At 30.1% G+C, this 5,609-nt stretch overlaps 1 long non-coding RNA gene across 1 annotated transcript; it reads left to right on the top strand.

Annotated features, from left to right (window-relative positions):
• The first annotated feature begins 572 nt into the window (after positions 1–572).
• On the top strand, positions 573–2,145 carry LOC145796639 (uncharacterized). Its single transcript, XR_014337124.1, has 2 exons — positions 573–602; positions 1,868–2,145. It is a non-coding gene; the product is annotated as an uncharacterized LOC145796639 (long non-coding RNA).
• Positions 2,146–5,609: the final 3,464 nt, after the last annotated feature.

Genomic DNA, 5,609 nt, shown 5'->3' with positions numbered 1-5,609 from the left:
AAGGGAAATTGGGGGAAAATATTTATTGATAATGTGGATGATATAAATTTGATTATGGAATGTTGAAATGGAATTTAAGAATTCCTTTTGAGATATGTTGAATTGTGATGATTATGTGGGATGGTATTGACTATGTTGATATTAATTTTTGTGACCTAAAATGTGAAGTTTTCAAGAATGGGTTTAATCTCAAATCATTTTACTAAATATTTGTGGGCTTGCTTAATTATTAAATCAAGAGAATGATTTAATAGGATTTCTTATGGGGATGGGGAAATGTTTGGTTTTTAGTGGAAACACTAGAAATTTAAGGAGTTTTGGGGAACATGGAAATGTTCATAAAAATCATTTCTTTCTTTGAATAGAAGAGGAATGGGTATAAATTCCATAATGTATTTGTAAGACTAGTAATCTTTTATATATATATATATATTGAGTTGGAGAAGTAGGTTTGAAACTTCATGCGGCAAAATATTGTTTGCTCTGTTTTACGTGCTTAACCCTCTAGTATTTCTGGAATTTGTGTTTGATGCCCTTAATGTATAAGTTGTTTACATGTGTAGGGCATAACTTGAGAAGGACAAGCACTCCGTTATAGCACTGTGAGTAGTAGTATCAATATCTGCTTTACATATGGCTAATGATTTTCATTAGCATTTCGTTTACGCAACCATGTTAATGTTTCAAGTATGCAACTATGTTAATGTTTCAAGTATGTATGTTAATGTTCAAGGATGTTCCAAGTATGTAAAGAAAGAAATGGGAAAGATAAAATACATTCATTCTATAAGACTCTGGGCCTACGGCCATTCAATATAAGTTGTTATGATATGAAACAAAGTGCTACACGGAACTAAGTGCTACGACGTGAGCCACCTCTAGAATCCGTGTGAGACACCTCTTGAGTTCATACAAGAATTTACAAGGGCATTCTTAATGCCAATTTACAAGGGCTTAACGCCAATTTACAAGGGCATTCTTAATGCCAATTTGCAAGGGCTTTATGCCACCTTTCAAGGGCTTTATGCCACCTTTTAAGGGCTTATGCCACACCATTCAAGGGCTTTAAGCCAACCATTATGTTCAAGCTGATATGTTTCAAGAAAGGGCCTATAAAGTGAAACAGACTCAGACAAATCACGTGGACTTTGCATTGTATGCTTAAGTATATGTTTTAAAGTTTGATAAGCATATGTTTTAAAGATTGATAAGTATATGTTTTAAAGTTTGATAAGCATATGTTTTAAAGAATGATAAGTATATGTTTTAAAGTTTGGTAAGCATATGTTTAAAGATTGATAGGTATATGTTCTGAAGCTTAGTAAGTATGTGTTTTGAAGCTTAGTAAGTACATGTTTTGAAGCTTGGTAAGTATCTAAGGGCCTTGCGCCACTATGTTAATGGGCTTCGTGCCACCATGATTAAGGGTTTGTGCCACATTACACAAGGATATTAATCCAAACCATTATATTCAAGCCAATATGTCTCATGATAAGATCTAAGTCTATAATGAATAAGAACAGATTCAGACTCACATTGTGAATGCTGCATTAGTATACGAAAGTACATGTTTGAAGCTTTGAATACCAGGTTGGAACTTTACTTGGCATTGTAGAATTTCAGAAATTGCATGGTCCGCTCGAGCGGAGACCCATTTTCAGGAACATTTGAAAAGTTGCATTTAGTTCGTATGTCTATCCTCACTTATTTCCAAAGCATATTAGACACAATTTATGGTTCAATAAATATTGAGATGTTACGAATCCATGTGTATTTCTATTATACAATGTTTCAAGTTAAGCAGTATTTTATTTATGTATTACTATTCACTGAGCTTGGCTCACCCTCCGTATGTCTGTTCCTGTAGGTAACCAACCAGGACGTTCGTCCCCTTTTGTCAACCTTTACGAGTCCAGGCACTAAGCGAGATCACTCAGTTTTGTGAAGCTTTGTTAAGACATTGTCTTGTTTTTTTTTTTTTTTTGATTACTCATTTAAGGTTAAATGTACATGACTTCAATGTTTTTGCATATGCCCAATCTTAGGGTTGGGGCTGTATATGTATATCTATATGACTGATGCTCACAGTATAATTTTGGCCTGTGACTGGTTATTATAATGTATATGATGCATGTGATCCTGGCATATTAGAGGTAGCTCAATGGAGTTTGTTATTATGTTAAATTTTAGTGCTTCCGCCAAGGCCCCATATATTACGTATATCAGGTTAAGTGTCCGTTTCTGTATGGGTCATGCCCGAACTTTTAGGGGTGAGTTTGGGGCGTGACATTTACTGTGAATTTAATGAGAATTTAAAGAGTAATTTACTAAGTAAATGTATTGATAATTTATTGAGAATTTACTAGGAATTCAATTAGTAGTTTACTGAGAATATACTGTTATTATACTAAGAGTTTACTGAGAAATTTACCAAGAACTTACGGAGTAATTTGCTGAGAATTTACTAAGTATTTTAATGAGAATTTACTGAGAATTTCTCAAGAATTTACTGAGTTATTTATTGAGAATTTTCTGAGTAATTTACTAAGAATTTACGGAGTAATTTATCAAGAATTTACTAAGAATTTCACTGAGAATTTATTACGAAATTTAATAAAAATTTATTAAGTAATTTAATGAGAATTTACTTAGAATTTACGGAGTAATTTATTGAGAATCTACTTAGTAAGATACTGAGAATTTACTAATAATTTACTGAGTAATTTATTGTGTATTTACTGACAATTTAGTAGGAATTTACAATTTAGTAAAAATTTACTAAGTAATTTACTGTGATTTTACTATTAATTTACTAAGAATTTACAGGGAATTCACTGATAATTTTTCGAAAATTTACTGAGAATTTAATGGGAATTCACTAAGTAATTTACTAGGAAGTTATTGAGTAATTTACTATGAATTTTCTGACTAATTTACTGAGAATTTACTGGATAATTTACTAAAAATTTCTTAGTAATTTACTAATAATTTAAAGAGAATTTACTTGGAATTCACTGAGCAATTTACTGAGAATTTACTGGTAATTTGCTAAAAATTTACTGAGTATATTACAAGGAATTTACTGAATAATTTTCTACGAATTTTCTGAGTAATTTACTAAGAATTTGCGAAGTAATTTTTTGAGACTTTATTGGTAATTTACAGGGAATTCATTGAGTGATTTTCTGGAAATTATTGGTAATGTACTGAGAATTTACTGAGTAATTTATTGGAAATTTTCTGAGAATTTATTTTAAATTTATTGAGAATTTAGTGATAATTTACTAGGAATTTACTTAGTAATTTATTAAGAATTTACTGTGCAATTTACAGAGAATTTAAAGAGTAATTTACTGACAATGTAATGAGTAATTTACTGAGTAATTTATTGAGAATTTACTGAGAAATTTACTATGAATTTACTAAGTAAATTGTTGAGAATTTACTGAAAATTTAACGAGTAATTTACTGATAATTTGTTGAGAATTTATTGAGTAATTTACTGAGAATTTACTAAGAATTTGCTGAGTTATTTACTGGGAATTTACTGAGAAGTTTAACAAAAAAATATTGAGTAATTTACTGAGAATTTACTTAGTAATTTACTGAGAATTTACTTAGAATTTACTGAGTAATTTACTAAGTAATTTACTGAGAATTTACGAGAAATTTACTGACAATTTATTGACAATTTAGTAGGAATTTACTTAGTAATTTACTGAGTAATTTACATGTAAGGTCCCGATATCCCACATGGGGAATAGATGAGGAATTCCTAGGCTGTAAAAGTGAAAACCTGGACCCTTATATAGCATCGAGGCCTTTTCCTGAGTGGTGAAATCCCTAGCAGAACTTCCTAGTTAAATGTGCTTAGGTTGAAGTAGTTCTAGGTTGGGTGACCCATTGGGAAGAACAAATCCGTGCGGGCGTGGCCCAAAGCAAACAATATCGATGACATGTGAAGGGTTGGGCCGTTACAAATGGTATCAGAGCCGACTCTTTGGAGTACTAAGTGTGGGCCTCTAGTGTCTCTCGGTGTATGTGGGCGAGCTTGTGAGCTGGTAGGCTACTCTATGGAGACGTACAGCCCATAGGGGGGATGGATTGTAAGGTTCCGGTGTCCCACATTGGGAATGGAGGGGGAGTTCTTAGCCTAGAACAAATCCGTGCGGACATGGCCCAAAGCGGACAATATCGATGATATGTGAAGGGTTGGGGCGTTAAACTACTAAGTAATTTACTGAGAAATTTACTAAGAATTACTGAGAATTTAAAAAGTAATTTACCAAGAATTTAATGAGTAATTTACTGAGAATTTATTAAGAATATAGTTAGTAATTTACTGAGAATTTACAGGTAATTTATTGAGAATTTACTGAGGAATTTATTGAGAATTTACTTAGTAATTTACTTAGAATTTACAGAAAATTTACTGAGAAATTGACTTAGAATTGACTGAGTAATTTATTGAGAATTTACTGAGAATTTACTGGGAATTCAATGAGTAGTTTATTGAGAATTTACTAAGTAATTTACTGAGAATTGACTGAGTAATTTACTAAGACTTTACTGAGTAATTTACAGAGAATTTATTGGGAATTTACTATGTAATTACAGAAAAATTTATTGAGAAATTTACAAAGAATTTACTGAGTAATTTACTAAGAATTTAAAGAGTAATTTACTGAGAATTTACATGTAATTTACTACTGGGAATTCAATGAGTAGCTTACTGAGAAATTTACAAAGAATTTACAGAGTAATTTGTTGAGAATTTACCAAGTAATTTATTGAGAATTTCCTGAGTAATTTACAGAGAATTTATTGAGAATTTAAGGAGAATTTACTAAGTTATTTACTGAGAATTTACTAAGGATTTATTGAGAATTTTCTAGGAATTTACTAGGAAGTTGCAGAGAAATTTAATAAGAATTTATTGAATAATTTACAGAGAATTTACTGAGAATTTGCTGAGTAATTTACTAACAATTTACTTGGTAATTTAGTGAGTAAATTAATGAGATTTTATTGAAAATTTACTAAGTACTTTCTGAGTAAGTTATTAAGAATTTATTGAGAATTTATTGATAATTTATAGAGTAATTTACTGAGAATTTATTAGGAATTCAATGAGAATTTACTAGTAATTCTAAGAATTTTACCAAGAATTTATTGGTTAATTTGATGAGAATTTACTAAGTAAATATACTGAGAATTTACTGAGTAATTTATTGAGAATTTATTGAGTAATTTTTTGAGAATTTTCCAAGAATTTACTGAGGAATTTATTGAGAATTGGCGTAGTAATTTACTAAGAATTTACTGGTAATTTATCGAGAATTTACTGATAATTTATTGAGAATTTACTAACAATTTACAAAGAATTTTCTTAGTAATTTATTGAGTAATTTACTTAGAATTTACCTGAAATTTATTAAGAATTTACTGAGTAATTTACTGATAATTTAAAGAGTAATTTACTGAGAAGTTACTGGGAATTCCATGAGTAGTTTACTGAGAATTTACTGGTAAAATACTGAGAATTAACTGAGCAATTTACTGGGAATTTACTAAGTAATTTACTGTGAATTTACTGAGTAATTTACTAA

Source organism: Camellia sinensis, chromosome 8 (genome assembly GCF_055761805.1).
Source record: "Camellia sinensis isolate YWXY chromosome 8, ASM5576180v1, whole genome shotgun sequence".
Lineage (NCBI taxonomy): Eukaryota > Viridiplantae > Streptophyta > Magnoliopsida > Ericales > Theaceae > Camellia > Camellia sinensis.
The sequence above is the reverse complement of the archived record's forward strand: the minus strand, read 5'-3'. Positions and strand labels throughout refer to the sequence as shown.